The 19,331-nt window shown below is 31.7% G+C and overlaps 1 long non-coding RNA gene across 2 annotated transcripts; it reads right to left on the minus strand.

The window, feature by feature from the left end:
• Positions 1-1,248: 1,248 nt before the first annotated feature.
• Positions 1,249-10,475, minus strand: LOC143239236 (uncharacterized). Of its 2 annotated transcripts, none has more exons than XR_013021072.1 (3): positions 10,310-10,475; positions 6,890-7,281; positions 1,249-1,433 (listed from the first exon to the last, which is right to left on the minus strand). It is a non-coding gene; the product is annotated as an uncharacterized LOC143239236 (long non-coding RNA). The 2 variants fall into 2 exon arrangements; XR_013021073.1 differs by having other exon boundaries at positions 1,250-1,335.
• Positions 10,476-19,331: the final 8,856 nt, after the last annotated feature.

A 19,331-nucleotide genomic window follows, 5' to 3' on the forward strand; every position in this document is an offset into this window, starting at 1 on the left:
CTTAATGACAACTTTCACCTACAGAGCAAAAACAGCTGTTTTCCCTACACTACTTATAAACATATTCAAATGTTTGGAACAGCATGTTTTATGACAACTTTTACCTGTGCACTAAAACATCTGAAATAAAATGCTTTTATAAGACAATTTAAAGAGATACATTTCATGCATGTAAATTAGACCTTTCATGACAACTTTTCTATGTACAGTAAAAACACTTGAAGTGTTTTGAGAACATTGGAGTTGTTGTTATGCCCAATATATTTCATGAACTGAAAATGAAAGTTAAGGACTAGAATATAATAAGCACATTATCATAGTAATTTTTAGATGGTTTGGACAAACTTGCACTTTGCAAAATAATAGTCTTTGTTAGACTTGTATGCAAGGATGACTTTAATTTTTGCTAGTTTTTTACTTGTTTGTTTATATATATGTTTGTATAAGACAGAAATTAAAAATTTATATGTACTCATGCATACGATTCCTCTAAACACAAGAGATGTATTAGTGACACGTGGTATGGTAACTTTCTACCTGTACCTAATGGGCAACATAAAAAACCCACTACAAGAGCCAGAAACTGCCACTTTGACAAATAACATATAAACACATCTTCTAACAGAATTAACATTTTGAATTCATTCACAGCTAGTTTCTAGATAAAATTTGTTTCCTTTGCTTTCCTTGTGCACATAAAAAAGGAAAGCATTTATATATTAAAAACACAGATTAGATTTATTAACAAAAAATAAACATATTTTATACTTAAATTATTTAAAAAATATAGACTTGTATATGTAATGTATGAAATTATAAAAAAATCACAGATCACACATAAAATAGTTTATGTAGATAATTCAGTTAAGTGTGTCAATCCTAGAAAGAACTAGAAATCCTAGTCTAACAATGACTGTTCACTGGCAGTATTTTCCTCATAAACATCAAATGTGTGTTTGAAAGATACAAGATTATCATTAATTCTTCAACAGGTATTTTTACCAGCTTATACTTTTACAAGAGAGCATACACAGTACACTTGTATGTACTGGATTCAATATAACATTCATACATTACTACCAACCTGGCTAAAACAAAACTTTTAAACACACAGAAAATGTTCAGTTAGCTATAATACGATAAGCCAACCTAATTCCGAGCAATTATCCAAGAGCTAAAAATGAAGATATTTAACAATGCACAACTGTTACTATAGCTATTTTTATAAACACTTTCTTACACTACACGTGGGTATGAAAGATGGCTACACAGACAAGTTCTCACCTTGTCCTTTGATGAGGTTTAGAAGCTTCTCTGAAAGGGATTTCACAGCATCTAAGGAAGTGAGAGAAGAACTACTAATAGACCCTCTCTGCAGCAGAGCTTGCAGCTTCGTTACACACTCGTGCACTGGTGATAACTCCTCATTTGCACTACATGCACAATGGTACAAACAGGCACAAAACAAAATCAAAATCACTGCTTTTAGCAAACACACACTTACTGTATATATGTATGTTAGTACTTGATATCAATAACACAAACACAAAACATTACAATAATTATTTATTTATAGAGGAACAAGTAATATAAAACCCACATTCATAGATTACGTACAATACACATCAAATTTTCACATTACATTTACATGCAGATTAAAATACCAAATTCTCATTACCCTTTTTCATTATTAGTATGCACCAAAAAGCATGCAAAGGTAGACATGGATGTATTATCATAACTTCATATGATTATGTTGCAGGCATAAAATGTCTCAATTTGTTTCAATACGTAAAGTACTTGATAACATCAGCTTATTTGCAATCACAGAACATTCAGATATGAAGTCTATACATGTCTACTATATCATCTCATAAAATGCATTTCCTTAAGAATCTTTTTTTAAAGAATTTAGATTACATATTAATCTTTTATGCTTTTATTTTAATAAGATCTTTTAGCATGATGGTTGTAGAAAAATATGATGTTACTAGAGATAGAAAATTTGGAGATACATTGTACTTTATATATGAACACACACATATGTATGTATGTATACACACTCACACACGCGCACATTTAATATTACACATATACTCTACATTCTACATAAATTCACGTGTCTGTTCAGACATAAAACAAGATATGCCTGAATCTGTAATTTTTATCAGACACAGAAATAAGAAATGTGATATTATAAAACAAGTAAAATTATATTATATACTGCCATAGCCTTGCTTCAAATGAAAACATGGTTTTAAATTGTTTGTCAATAATATTTTTGATGCATATGCACTAACCCTATTTTATAAGAAAGCCAGATAAAAATGATCAGGTAGTAACAATAAGAGCTGATAACACTATTAATGTATAGAATACCCACACGGTGATTCAAAGCACTCTACTCACAGCAAATTTTTAGTTTTTCCTATGTATTGCTTAATTACTTTAAAAACTCTTGGTCTGGTATACAATATTGACTTTGTTAATTTATAAGTTACACTTTTAGTCCTAATCTATACAATTAACTAAGATCTGTTTCAAAAAAATGAAATACTTTCAATATGACAACTTGTCAATACGTATGTATCTATTTCAAAATTTAAAAGAACATTTTGTCCCAAACAATATAAGCAAAAGTTTATACATATTAAACATACAAAACTATATAATTAGTTTGTTTTGCACTTACAGACCTTTGAAATTTCCACATCAGTTTACTTACCTAAAGGTAAGCACTGAAAAGGAAAGGGCAAAACTAAGCCCAAGTTATCTTTTGCACTATGGGGTTTGTCCTTATAAACATTAATTGGCTGTTCAATGACTAGGAAAGGATATGTACAAATGCAAAAAGGAAAAAAATACATGTATGACAGATGAAATTGTATTAACACTATTTTCTATTTCAGTAAATTTTAATAGTATTTAAATAAATTATACCACTCATTTTTAAAAGGTTAGTAAAAAACAATTGAACATGCTTTTAACTACATAACCTATACCACTGTTCTGACACAAATTCCTACAACATATGTATTATTAGCATCACATGCTTGAAGTAAATAATTAGTGTTATTCAATATGCTTTAAGCAAACACAAGCAGTATTTTTTGTTACTTGCTCAATCCAAGATATCAATTCTTACCTTTCAAAGATACAAGTGCTAGTGTGTCATGTTACCTACATTGATAAACATACAGTATTCAAAATTATAAGAAGCAAGAGCATACACGCACATATACATAAATGTATATCAAACAAAAATGAGGCATGAATATTCCAGACACATAAAGTTCTCATTTAAGTGATAGGTGTATGATAATCTGGCCTATATGTATTGCACATAATTATTAATTATAACAGATATAAGGTAATTTTTCATCTTAAAATTAGATCAAATATACTACAATGGAGAAACTGTGACCAATGTTATAAATGTAAAATATGACTAAATGGCCTAGATTTGTACCCGACTTTATCAGTGCTAGAGTACAATATACAAGTCTGAATATTAATGTGATCATAAGTAAACATAGTTAAATACATTTTAACTTCACTATTTGAAAGTCAAATCTGTTTGAGACGTGTATGATTAAACAATAAAAAATAGGTCACTTGATAAATATTGACAAACATATCTTTATTTTTAAATTTAATTTTCTGTATCTACGACAGTCCTAATAGAACTTCTAAACTACAAAACATGATGTTTCAGTATTAATTCTTATGCAGTGCTATATATTTTTGTATGGTGCACTTTTCTTATAATTACATGTAACAACAATACATAGTATGCATTTAACAAAGGTTTATTATGTTAAAGGATGCAAACTGTTATTAAACCTTATTAAAATATTAAAGGAAGGAGAATACTTGTCATGCTCTGACAACAAGATATTTACATGTTAGGAAAAATACATTCCTAACAACATATACATGTATCAGTGGTGTCCAGATTAATAGAAACTAATCAAGTTTACTTAGACAAAACAATGATGAAATCTGAGCAACATCATTTCACTTATAATTTAAAAAACTGCTTAGGAACCCACATTTAGCATCCAACATCTAGTAACCAATACATTTCTATCTACGTAATATAACTTTTTCTTTTTGGTTTACAATAAATTATGAGTGTTCAAAGTTCAAATAACAAAACACAATATCAATGGATCAAATAATGCTGGTTTTGCATCAAGAATAATAACTGTCTAAAAATTAATAATTACTGCTATAAAGTGCAGAAAGTGTGGCAGATACATCCATAAGCAATATTTATGTAAAACAACCAATGGCAAAACTTTCAAATATATTTTTATAACAACAGCAACTCTTACTGATCTTTCAATAACTGACATTATTCCTTATGTTATAGACAGAACAAACATTAAAAACTTCCCATTTCAACTTACACAGCTAAGTACATTTATGTCTTAAAATACACATCATAGATTTCAAAACAGTTAATCAGTTTTCATAAAACTAAAAAAAAAGGAAAATCATATGTACATATTTCAAAAATATAATAGTGTAATGTTTTTAAATTTTTTACTGGTTTTAATATCACAGTTTATTCAAATGACAGGAAACCTCCTTACCAAGAAAACATATTGCTCAAAATAACAATGAAGTTTCAGAGAACCAGTTGTTTCTGTATAACATTTTCACATATGACCAATACGTGCATATGGTTAATTACACACACAGTTTTAAAAGGGATATTACCAAATAATAAATATTCTTAGTACCACTCTCTACTCTTCCATACTTTTCTTGTATCTGATGCTTGCATTTAGAAATGTCAATGACCTTAGCAATTTGTATGAGATAACAAAGATGCCTTTCTTAAAATTTGTTTATTGTCAGATACATATAGTAATCATCTATGGTTACACTTTTTATCAGGTTAATCAGGCATTATCAAGTACAACAACAATACTTAGTGAGCTCCTGATCTAAGCAATATAAAAAAATGAAATGACTCACATGTGGCATGACACTTGTTCTTGTTTGTTTATCATTAGAAAAAAAATCTCAATGTATTATTTGATGTTATGAACATCTCAAATACTGAGATGTGAACAAATAACTGATTAGTCCATTTTTCTAATGTAACTGATAAGTGATAAATTTAAAGACTTTTAAACAATATCTTTAAATTTTGTTAACAACTGACATTCTAATGAAAACAATCTTAAAGTTTAATTAATTTGATGTTTGTTGGTAAATTCACAATATTAATGCATTCAATTTGATATAAAAATACTACAGTGTAGAGTGAATATTAGTAGATTTTTACTTCAAATCCCCTGGATTTACTGTGGCAAAACCTCTAAGGCAAAAAACTGAAATTCTGGAGCAGAACATGACTTTCTGTGGCATTAATTTATATTTATGTATTATATTACTTGCCTTAGAATAACATCCACTATTTGTTTCATTATTCAGAACAAGTACACAAACTACATCATTTTATTTTTTACATAAAACTACATGAAAGTGTTTGGGGATAAACTGTAAAACCACACTATAACAACTATTCATAAAGACTATGTTTATGTTTTCTACATTTTAAATCAATACAGTTTTAATGCCAAACAGACATGTTCCCTCTCAGCACCATTAATAACTCCAAGACAAATTATCTAACATTTGAGTCACTAAGTTCATTTATCCATCATTCTTATAGCTCTAAGTATAATTTCTTTCTCATTGTCAGACTTGCTAAGAGCTATGACTGACTGATCACAGCCTTTGAATAAATTTTGGCTAGAACTGACCTCATGTGTGATGAAATGTATCATAAATTAGATTATCACTAAGTATCATTGTAAGCACATACAACACAAAATACAAAAATTATACTATTTCTGTTAAGAAACTTTTGAAAATTTCTGAAAAAAACAATAGACATTTTAAAACTTTTTATAGCCAGTAATTGTTTTCAATTTTTTTTTAATGTGATCATGGAACCAAAGAACATCCTGGTGAGTAAAATTATTGTACATGTACAAACATAGGGTCTGTGAACCACATCAAACAAGTTTATGTACAGTTATGTAGTTTTATGATTTAAGATCTTGTAGTAATATAGGTGAGGGTACTTTGTTGCATATTTTTATGGTCTTCAATTTTCTACAGACTACTACTTTTTTTTTTATTTACAAGCAGAAGATATTCAGTCCAAACTTTTAAATATTTACTTGGCAAATTTAAATAAAAATTAAATTTATTTATACTTGTCTATTTCTGTGAGTGAACCTGTCTTAAAGTTTCATTTTTTTGTATGTTTAAAAATAAACTACCTTCTATTTAATTTTGTAAATGCATCATGTGAAAATAAAACCTTGGTTGAATTGTACAGTGTATCAACTCACTATTGTGATCTTACAGCTGCAGTTTTGCCAAAGTAACTGCTTATTTTGTTAATACATGTGACACACATCTAAATGATTAGCAATTTAGGTTAAAGTATGCAAATCTTTAAGCTCTAAATACCAAACAATTCACATAATTCCTAGAATTAAGTTATACATTTCAAGTTATAAATAATGTAACACGACAATATGCATAACTTCTTACAAGTTAAGAAATGGCCTGTGGTAACAAGAGAATAACTTGTGAATAAAATAAAACCTTTTAACCATGGACGACATAAATTTATTAAAGCAGAAATAAATCCCACCATTTGACAATGCCAATATTACCTGGTTAATAAAAAAAACTGGTATTAAAATCAATTTTACTTAAAATAATATGTGCTTTTTAACTTATACACACATTTTCATATTACTTCTAGTATAAATAGATAGTAAAAATCAGTGTCATAAGCATAACAAAAGTGAAACAACAGCTATTCTACTTCAGGACTAGGAGTATCAAAGCTCACCTTTCTTCCATCTTCTTAAAGCAGTCTGTTTATTGACAGAAAGTTGGACCAAAGCATGAACCAACAGCTGACAGTTACTTCTGCATAGTGCCTGCTCAGACATCAGTTAAATAGGACTTTTGATAAGATGTCTTCAATGTTAAAATAGCTCTTACATTTCTTCTGGTCACGCTTCAAAAACTGTTATATCCTACTGCCTACACAGACTGAACTAAAACACAAGCAAGTTAATCCTTTTTTGGCACACTTTATACACAAGAGTTCAGCCACATGTTGCTAAAAAAGACCTCTTTCAGCATCTGTGGAGTGAATTTAGAAGTTTATATAGTCAAACCAGATAAAACCAGTTTTCATAGCACTTTGAAAGACTCGGAGAAGAACACGAGCTGAAACTGAAATTCAATGAAAACAAAAGTTATTTTTTGTTTCATAGTTGACAGGATGTTTATTTAATAATGTGTGTGTGTCTGTCTGTGCATGGTTTTTAACAAAGTACAAATCAAATTTGCACATAAATGTAAATTTATATTTAATTTTCTAATAATGAGTCATAAAAAATATATATGAAATGAAGAAGTATAATCAAATTAGATTATCTAATATACAATACAAAACATACTATTCATAGCTTAAGAATGGCTCACAAATAAACATACCTGTTAAGTGCTGTAAAAAAAGTTTGTGATAAAAATTAACTTTTTATTGTCAATATCACTTGCAAGCCATTCTTCCTCTTTCATATCTTCCTTGAATAAAATATATACTAAATGACTTAACTAAAATATTTTGTTATTCAAAATTAAAAGCCCAGAATAAGTCCAATACATTTCTCTCCAACTAATTTTATGTATATGCTTAAACTTGATCAAAAGTTTTTATACACATAAAAATAAAATATTTGTCAGTAACTTAACACAAAAATATGCAAATAAAGAAACTATATTTTCTTTTTTTTTCTCTTGCAAAATTTTTAATTACACCTAACCTAGCAAAGCTAAATTAATACATGTATGTGTACTTAAGACAGCAAAAATAAAGTTTCTAAATGCTTGCCTAAATCTGATAGATTGTGTATGAAAAAGTGTTTATCAATCTCTGTAAATATCAGAAGTTTTGTCAGCTTTGTTATGGTAAAAGTTCTTTTACTATAACAAAGCTGACAAAACTTTTTCTAAAATATTGTCAAAAAATTAATGAAAGGTAAATCTATAAAATATTTTAATATGAGACAGGATTTTTAGCATCTCTTCAATATCATTCAGGAAGGTTTTATTTGCATAAAAGACCAATAGTTATACATGTGTAATTGTACATATACTATGTACATAACAAAGCCTAACTGGTACAGTGAATATTGTACACCTAGACAAATCATAATCCACTTTTATTTACTAAAAGCCACAAAAACCAATTTAAATCTGTATTTCATCAAATAATCCTTATTGTTACTTTGTATGTTCAGCTAATGCAATACACAGGTACAGTAATATTTGTATACCTATAACATTTGACACTTAGAAATTCTGCTTGATATGGCAAGACTAAATATATTGTACATAATATTACACACCTTGGAATATTTAGACCAGAAATTGTATTCATAAAGTTATTTTAATAACTTCAAAATGGATTAAGTAAATCCAATCCTGTTTAACAAAAGAATCTAAATGTACTTGCTATTGTTCTTAAAGTGATCAGTTTGTATCTAAATAAATACTTGCAAATTACAAGTAGATATGATAGACTGGTAAATGGCAGATTCAAATCATGATTAAACTTGCTGGTATTTAAAGACTAATTAATATGGAAAGAAAAGCACAATTGCAATTTTAGTTTTTCAGTCTTAACAACATGAACATTGGTTTGGTTTGTGTGAATTAAGCACAAAGCTACACAATAGGCTATGTGTGCTCTTCCCACCACAGGTATCGAAACCCAGTTTTCAGCAGTGTAAGTCTGCAGACATACCACTATGCCACTGGGGGGCTACTGAATGTAGAACTTGAAGGGTGGAATTTTGTGTTAATGAATATTTATAACAAAGTAATATTTTCAATTTTTGTGTATTTTGAACTTTACAGGTCTTCAAAAACATTGCATTAAAAGAAATAAGATAATTACCTAAAAATGTAAATTTCAAAGCCATTCCATGTTATTTTAAATTATTAACAACATGTACAGTGCTAAAACAGTTACTTTAAAATTACATTTACCTGCTCTCAGATACATAATAACATTCGACTTTAAAACATGCATAAAATCAAATACTGCTACAAAAGATATTACAACTTCATATTAGAATTCATCAATCAGGAAATCCTTCTATAGAACAAAAGTTATTAATCTGTGGCATGTAGACCACCAGTGATCCTGGAAAAGTTATACAATAATGGAAGTGTAAAAAAAAAAACCACACATATTTGATGTTTTTCTCAGTAATTTTTTTATTTGTTTTGAATTTCTCACAAAGCTTACAGAAGGTCTATCTGTGCTAGCCATCCCTAATTTAGCAGTGTCAGACTAGAGGGAAGGCAGCTAGTCATCACCACCCACTGCCAACTCTTGGACTATCTTTTATCAATGAATAGTGGGATTGACTGTAACATTATAATGCCCCCATGACTAAAAGAGCAAACATGTTTGGTGTAATAGGGATATAACTTGTGACCCTCAGATTAAGAGTCAAGTGCATTAACCACCTGACCATGCCAGGCATTTTCTTAGCAAATTAGAGTTTTTAAACGACTGATCTCTTACATCACTAACTTTTTACTAAAATACGTAGGAGTGTGTGTATATGCATTTTCTTATAGCAAAGCCACATCAGGCTATCTGATGTGTTCACTGATGGAAATCGAACCCCCAATTTTAGAATTATAAATCTGTAGACTTATCACAGTACCAGCAGGGTACCTAAAATATGTGACTTGATGCTTCTTGTCATTAACTAGAAAGACCACAATTCTCGGATTTTGGGCACTTCGTGGCATATTTTACTATGTTCATGTAATGTGTAACATAGTATACATTCCCATAAACTGCCATCATAAACAGCATTGTGAAAGAACTTCACTGTTTATACTATACTTATAAAATTTTGAAAACTAAAAAAAATCTGAACCTAGTTATACGCTAAAATACAGCATGAATTTTGGAAGTCTTGAAGCGAAATGTTTATGAAAAAACGAGATTGAAAAAGTAATGCATTCGTCCCTCATAAGTCTGAGCAATACCACTACCACAAATACTAATAGTAATAATCAGTGTTAGTAGTGCTAATATTAATACTGAATGAGTGATACTGGTTCTGATGAAGTCTTCGATAATAATTTTAATATTATTAATACTATGTGAAGTGACAACTGACAACAACAAATTAATAGTAATACTAGTAATAGTATATAATTAGAAAATACATACATAATATTTGGTAACTGATTTATAATATTTTTTTTGTGTTTTCTTCTCCAAGTGTCGAGCCAGTTAATAATATAAAAAAGTATAATAAATTACTTTACACCGTGACAAAAGATAGCACACACTTAGTTAGAGTTATATTGTAATCAGCTGACCTGGTCTCTGCCTTACGATTTTTCAACGCATGCGACATCTAATGGTAAAATATACAGTTTATAAATTTGTCGTGATTATTTATGTAACTTACTTTACGTTGTGATACGCATATGACCTTTTCAAAGTATTTTGTTTCTTTGATTGGGCCCGGCATGGCCAAGCGTGTTAAAGCGTGCGACTCGTAATCTGAGGGTCGCGCGCTTCGCATCCCCGTCGCGCCAAACATGCTCGCCTTTTCAGCCGCAAGCCATCCCTAATTTAACAGTATAATACTAGAAGAAGACAGCTAGTCATCACCATCCACCGCCAACTTTTGGGCTACTCTTTTGCCAACGAATATTGGAATTAAATGTCACATTATAACGCTCCATGGCTGAAAAGGCGAGCATGTTCGTGTGACGGGGACCGAACCCGCAATCCTCAGATTAAGAGTCGAGGGCCTTAACCACCTGGCCCTGCCGAGCCTTCTAGACGCTACAAGAATTGTTTTGTCGCGCTGTTTATATGTCACTAAATTCAGGAATATACTATATTATACCGTGTTGTTTGTGGAATAAAGTGCAAAACAATTAGAAATCTACAACCTCTAAAGCAAAACAATTAGAAGTCCATAACATCTAAAATTCCAAATCTGTACAAAATATTTCTTACAAAAGCTCCTAAACCAATACTTAATTCACCTTCGGTAATAATTATAGACTTTTACTTAAAATATTATAAAACAAAGTCATAGAATTTCAAAAGTACAAAAAAGGAGCTCAGGATGTCCCTTCCAGCTCTCAACTACAACAAACACTTACAATTCAAGTATTCATCCAATATTTTCTTGAACAGTTACATTTTCTGTCTTCACCACTCCTGATGGCAGCTCATTTCTAAAGCTAACCAGCCTGTTTTAAAAGTAATACTGTCTAAATTGCATACGACTAATACGCTGCCAAAATTTAAATATTTGCTCGCTTTTTGTATTGTTTTGACTACTAAACACAAAAACTTTGATGATTCTATATTATCAACACTCTTAATAATTTTAAACGCTTCATTCAAATTCCCCCAAATTCTTCTCTTCTCCAAAGAACCAAGTACAGAGATTTTATCTCTTCTCACAGGGCAATCCATCCATTCCTGGTATCATCCTAGTAGTTTTTTCTTAATCTTCTCCAAAAACGTAATGTCCTTCTTGAGAAGTCCCCCGCTAGTACAGCGGTAAGTCTACGTATTTATAATGCTAAAATCAGGGGTCCCATTCCCCTCGGTGAACATAGCAAATGGCCTGATATGGCTTTGCTATAACTAAAACATACATACACACACACCTTCTTGAGAAAGAGGACCAATATTGTATACAGTATTTAAAAGAGACCTTACAAGCGATCTATGCAGTGAGAAAATATTATTTGTATTCAATATTTCTATAAATGCTTCCTAAAATAGGACTTTATTAGCCCTATTGCTAACTACAATACAATCCACTGTCTATACGACTTAAGTTATTTTTCAGTCAAAACACCAGCATATTTTTCTTTAACTCTGTTTTCTACTCTCCATAGAATTTTATACAAATGAATTTTTTTTACCATGTATTGACTGTATTTAGTCTTTGAGCTTCTTATTATTTTGCTTATAAACTGAGAATTGTGAAAATGGGAAGAACCGTAGAAGACATTATTAAAGTAAGTTGATGAGCTGTTTGCAAACCACGATATGAAATATTTTTAATTCACACGTAATATATGTTAATAATTTCGTCAAAACAGCCATGAACTCAATGACGCAGTGGGAATTCGCTAAAACCCTCGTAGACCTCTGGTTGTGTGCTTGCGTAAATACCTCAACTTTGCGCCGTTTCCTAACAAGGAACATTCAAGAAAAATTACGAGATAATATTATACGTGATATTGAACATCCACAAGAGCTGTGAGAAGAATGATTTGTGCCTTTTTTCCACTCAATGAAAAGATGATGATAATGTTTTATTCCTTTATATGTTTGCAACATCAATGGAAAATGTGTGTATGATGCAGCTAAAAAATTATGACTTTGCATAGTTTATGTTCTTCAAAAAATTCCTTCGCATAACTTTTTCTTCTAAAATGTATTAATTTTATCTCACATAATGTGGCAAACGTATGTTTAAGAATAGTGTCAGTCCCAAAGAACTTGACGAATCTAGAGTTAACATGGGGAAAAAATATATTAAAATTAGCGGTACGAGGGGCCTCACCTAACGGTATGACAAAAAAAAAACAATCGTGCAGATTAACGGCCTTGTTTGTTGTTGTTTTTTACAAAACGCACGATAGTTTAAATGAAAAAAATTAAATAATACTTTTCGAAAGGGTGAAATAAACTTATTTACATAAAAATCACCCCTGACTTTCATCTACTGCACGATAAAAATATTCTATCCCTTTTGCCACAAAATTGAAGAAGTCAGCACTACATGTTTTTCGCCGTTCATTAACACTTCTTATTCTCAAACCTTGGGCCCGGCATGGCCTAGCGCGTAAGGCGTGCGCTTCGTAATCTGAGGGTCGCTGGTTCGCGCCAAACATGCTCGCCCTCCCAGCCGTGGGGGCGTTATAATGTTACGGTCAATCCCACTTTTCATTGGTAAAAGAGTAGCCCAAGAGTTGGCGGTGGGTGGTGATGACTAGCTGCCTTCCCTCTAGTCTTACACTGCTAAATTAGGGACGGCTAGCACAGATAGCCCTCGAGTAGCTTTGTGCGAAATTTCCAAACAAACAAACAAAATTCTCAAACCTTAGGTTTCAGTGATTGTTTTTGAATTTCGCGCAAATATTATTATTATTTTTTGCACATAATCAAATTTCCTTTTCTGACCCATTGGCTACACTTGTATACAATGTACACACAATAGATGTTCCACTGATTTATTTTCTCGTCATTTAATGAAGAGTATCTTGAGCGCCCCTCACTAGTACAGCGGTATGTCTCCGGATTTACAACGCTAAAATCAGGGGTTTGAATCCCCTCGGTGGGCTCAACAGATAGTCTGATATGGCTTTGCTTTAAAAAAAAACACACACACACAGTATCTTGAGGTTGACTGTTCTCGTTTTTTAATGTTTTTTGACTGATTGTTGTTGAGACATATTGCTTTGCGACGCAAGAAACAGCTGTTTTCACATTTAGTTGTTGTTAAAAATAATTTGGGTCTGAAAGTGAACATCTAGAGTAAATTACGTTCCTTTTCTAACAGTATGTGGGGTGAGAATCAACTGAAAAGTTCGTCAGATGGTGCGGTAGCATTTCTCCTTGGGCCCTAGATTGTTGGAGTGACGGGCCACAGAACGATAGTTTTGAAAATCAGTCGTAAACATTCAGATTCCAGCCAAATATTTTGATTGTTACTTGAATACTAGTCACATCTGGTAACTTGACTTCTGAGCTGTGGGGGATACGGAAAAAAGGAACCTTTGATTCAATTTTAAATATTTTATTCGGGCATTGAAGTTTTGGTAGCCCACTCAGAATTTAGTGGCCTCTTAGATAGATGACGTGGCCCACGTTGAGAACCACTTGTCTAGAAGAAGTGAGAGAATTGACCAGAGAACTAGTTAAATAGAATGTAAGATATAGATCACAATAAAATATATGTTTCAAGTGTTACATGAAAAAAAAAACATTGCAAAGAAATCAGTGATGTCGAGAAAACCCACTTGTAGAGAAAAATATATGTAAAAACGGCTCGTTTGGGTTGAGAACATTTTTTACGTAGAGGAGTGAACAACGTTTCTACTTTCGGTGACAAACGAGCCGTTTTTACATATATATCGCAAAGAATTGTATATTAAAGCCTCTATGGAATATGAATTCCTCTAAGAAGGTACATTTAGCCTAGCAGACAAAGTCTAATCAAAACACGTGAACAACACAGATTTAGTCAGACATCAAGAAAATTGTCACATCAGCCTAACATGTTCCTAAGTTCACCGAAGAATACTCCATCTGCTCCAAATGAGATAAAAAGCTCATTATTTGAGAAAATCTGTAAGTCCATGGGTTTATGAAAGAAATTCTTGCAATATGTTGATTAAAGCTGATTCTACAGCTATAATAGTTTACCCTCAGTGTAGTGAAGAAAGGTGGAAAATTGCTTCCAAAGATGAAGATATATAGAATAATCATATTAATTAGTTCTAAAATGTTCAACTCCCACTGAAAACAGTCTAGAAAAACTGAAAGTTTTACAACTAATCACACCGAACAGAGGAAGTAAACCATAAGACAATAAGTTTCAAATGAAACTGGAAAGGATATATATTAGGAGGAAGTGCAGACAAAATCTGCTATGTTAGAAAAACAGAACTGTTGTAAGTAGGAAACATAACCAATAAAGTTAAAACTGTTAAAGTTTTTTAATACACTAAGGATATAACACCATTAGGATCAGTGTATAAGCCTAACCACATCAAGGGAACAACAAAGAGCTGAAAAGACATCAGAAAACAGGAATTAATTTATGGGGTAAGATTCAGCCAAGAATAATGCACAAAATGATGTAAGTTTACTATTTAAAAACAAACAAAAAACCACACCATTCAATCAGTTTATCAATGGAAACTTGCAGTGTATTGACTAAAATTAGTTCTACAGTTACAATAGTTTGATCTAATTTAGTGATAAAAGGTAGTAAATTTCCTTGGGACAAAAAAGATGGATAGATACAAGTAACAATTAGTCAGAGTTCTGGCATGACAAAACTTGAAAGTTACCTTTCAAGTAGAAAGCTTCTCTATAGTTTGTTTTGTGGGTAATTGACACTGAAGAATAGTATATACTGTATACACATAAAAACACATTTAATTTATTCATACTTAACATTTAGGCTCAACTTTTAAATTTTCAAGCTTGTCTGACTCCATAGTTTTGTCAGGTTTTACTCCTGAATATAATAAAATTAATTACGGATTACAATGTTAAAGTAATGGTTGAGATCAGTGAAATACAATATAACTTAAAATCATATTACCTTCCACTCTTTTTACATGCTGCAGGTCTTTTATCTGAATTAATGCAGTTTGCACAGTGACACATTTTTGTTCCTTTAAGACAAAGCTACTAATTATTGGCATTCCTAATTTTGTTTGTTTTGTTGTTAAACACAAAGCTTCATAATGGCTATCAAAGCTCAGTTTATAACATTATGAGCCTTTAGGTTTATTGCTGAGCCACAATGGGGTGGTCCAGTTTCAAACTACTGATCACAAGGAAGGCAAGCAGTTGGCTTCACCTATTACCAACTCTTAGCCAACAAAGAGTGGGATTAACCACCACATTATAAGGCCCCATGGCTAAAAGAACAACAAGTTTTGATTCCACTACCCACTGATTGCAAATCAAGTGCTTTAACCAACAGGTCATGCCAGGCTTGGTTGACAAGTAAGTGACATTCACTATTATTAAAAGATATATATTAAAACTGGTCAATTTGTTCATAAAATACAGACCAATTAGTTCTACTTCTGTTATTAGCAATACATTGACATTTCTTAAACGTTTACATTAATGCACAATACACTACATGTTTATAAAGAAAAAGGGTGTTGCATAATGTAAAATTATTAAAGTTATTGACTTCAAGAAAACCTTTGCAAAGGTGTTGTAACAAAAGTTTAATTATCAAATTCAATTGTTAAAGAACTAGTAGAAAATTAAACAAAAAGGTATAGAAAGTAAGCTTAGTTGTAGAGTGGTGACTAATGGGTATTTCTAACTCAGTTACCTCATGTGATGATTACATTAATAAATTATTTTTAAAATCATTGCAATGCTAATTTCTGACACATTCATTTTGTTAACAATTACTACAACTAATGTTTCTGATTTTAAAGCATGTTCTATGGACCCAAATTGTTACATACCTTTTAACTTAAACCAACTTTTAAAAACTGTCCACAAAAATAAAATCCAGATTATTTTTAATATGAATAAATTAATTTGAATTACATTTTGTAAATATATATATATAATGCTTGTTTTTATTAAAACTTATAATATACGTAAAACCTTTGTCAGCTTTCCACTACATTTAAAACAATTTCCCACTGAAGAATAATATCTCCTATAAATAAAGAAAAAAAACTTTAATACAGGTATTTTAGATTTATTATGTATATGCAAATCACTTAGTAAAAAATAAAAGTCAACATTCAGGTGTAATGACAGATTTGAGGACTTGTTTGCAAATTGAACATAGAATTTCCTTAAGTTAGTGTGTGATAATTACTCACACTTTGTTATGTGCCAAATCAAAGTCAGTATCTGAATAAAAAACATACTGCAAGTTAAAATAATGATAATACTTACAATATTTGAAGTCATTGATTGAAACCGTACTCTTGAGACCAACTCTATTGTACAACCATAGACCATTTATAAATTATGCCATATTCACTCACATTCTAGAGATCAACTTCACAATAGATTTTTTTTTCTGAGGAGGGTTGAGGGTCTCAAAGACTTTAGTACAAATGCACCAGTAGCAACTCCATTGGAAACAACCTTATCTATGTTTAAGAGATTATACAAAGTTTGTCATAGCAGAGCAAAACACTGTGATGGACAAAAATGTTATCAACTTCTACTTCATACTTTTAGTCTTAAACATTCTCTGGAAACACGTGAATGTTCCAACAACGATGATCCACTTTAAATGTATAAAATTCATTGTAACTTTCAGGTCAGAGGACAAGTACCTCACTTCAAACAAATTCCTTGAAGCATACTAAGCAGATAAAATAATGAGCTACAAAAGATGTCTATAAAAATAACAATTCTCAAAATTTATTACCATAGTGCCCTAATGAAGAACACAGCCTAACACATACTTTGAGTATGGGTTTCAATTTTTCTTTGATCAACTACTGAAAAATGTACAATATTCTTGTTTAAAAAATAAATATTCTAATTTATGTATCAAATACCAAAAGTTGACAAATTAGTTTTTGCCAACAAAATAATGTTGAATTCGGCTGTGTACACAGTTCAGATATATTCCAGTTGTTAGAAATAGCACCTAACATTTTGTCACTTGAAGCTAAAGAAAATTAATTTCTTACACAATATTTAAATTAACCACATACTGATGATATACATGTACACACAGTACATTTTGTTTTCTTTCTTGGGGTAGCAAAAGTATATGGCATACATTTAAAAAAAGTTAATGTTTGACATTTTACTATTAAAGAAGAACCCCTACAGTTGCAAATGGACTCAGTGTTGATGATTTCCATATCTTGCATCAGTCGTCGAGCATGAGGTTATAGAACGGCAGTTACAAACTGCCCTCAAGTTTCACTAAAGTGTACCATAGCAAACAGTTTTATCCTTTCTCTCTCTAAAACTGTCTGCATGAGCTTTTGCCACCAATGGGGTATTCACCCCAATCTTGAGCTCTGTCCCGGTAAAGTTGTGCTTCCTGTGGTCCACAAGGCAAAGCTTTTGGGGCTTATATTGAGCAAAACTGGACTATAGGTCTCTGGTCTATGGCTCTGCCAGAATCTCAGCCTTGAAGATGTTGGATCCCATCCACCATCTGGAGCTTTAGCTCTGCACGGGGGCTTTCCACCCTTCTCCAATCCAGAGTGTGTACACTGAGCCTCATGAACCTCTGCTATTTGCAACTTCTGTACTGTATGCTTTAAAACTTCAATCCTTACCACAGCATCCCACCTAAGATTGTGTCTTTCTTCCTCAGTGGGCCATGATTTTTCAGAATAGAGACCATCTAATGATTTGCCATTGTTCCTTTTGGCCATCACAGCTAGGCACATTTGGCTGAATTGGGTCTGTCCTTGGATGACATTGCTGTCTCCATAGATCAGCTCATCCCCACCATGGCTTATTACCATCCCCAAGTGTGACCTTTCTTTCAGTCATCTAAAGAAGGCAGATATTCCTGATCAGAAATACTCTTCTATTTGCCAAACATCTTTCAAACCACCCTTCCATTCCCATATATACATATATAAGGATAGTTTGAAATCACTTTACTCTATGGACTCTACCATGGTTTGTTGTGATTCTGTGGTTGCAATCACAACTCCGTCTGCTTTTTGTGTGTTCACTGACAAATTGTATGCCATTTCTCTTGCCCCAGATCACATAGAAACTCTGCAGTACTACGTGAACTGTATCATTTATACTGACTCACTTAGCTCTCTACTAGCCCTGGAATCACTTTGTGTTAGTTCTCACCTTTTCTTGTTGATATTCGAAACCAACTGACCCACTTCTCTTTATCATATACTTCTATCCAGTTTATCTGGATACCAGGCCATGTTGGTATTTACGCAAATGAGCTTGCTGACAATGCAGCTAAGTCTATCTGCTCTGGTGTTATCATTGCCATGTCTGTTACATACATGGACTATGGCCTTGAATTCAAGGCTCGGCTTCGTACCAGTTGGCAGTTCACTTGGAGTGAGCAATGTGAAACATGCTTTTCCAGATAAAACCTGCTATTGGAATTTAGCTGTCTTGTTTTCATAAGAATCAGATAGAAGTTGTCCTAAGTAGGCTATGCACTGGTCACAGTTTTTTAACTGATCGTTTTCTTTTATCTGGGACTGATGCACCAATGTGTGGTCTGTGTGACACTCAAGTCACATTTTACTGTCATGCCATCATTACAACCATTAACTACGATTCCATTTCAAACATGTTTTCACCATGGGTTTACCCCTGATGTTGGACAGTGTCACTGGAGATAGTGACACTGTGTACCTTTTAAATAGTTTTAATTTTTTAAGGACCATTGGCCTTTTCAATTGCATTTAAGTTTGTATCTGATGTTGGGCAACTGTTTTTGTTTTAACTTAATTTCTCTTTACACTTTACA

Source organism: Tachypleus tridentatus, chromosome 13 (assembly GCF_004210375.1).
Source record: "Tachypleus tridentatus isolate NWPU-2018 chromosome 13, ASM421037v1, whole genome shotgun sequence".
NCBI lineage: Eukaryota > Metazoa > Arthropoda > Merostomata > Xiphosura > Limulidae > Tachypleus > Tachypleus tridentatus.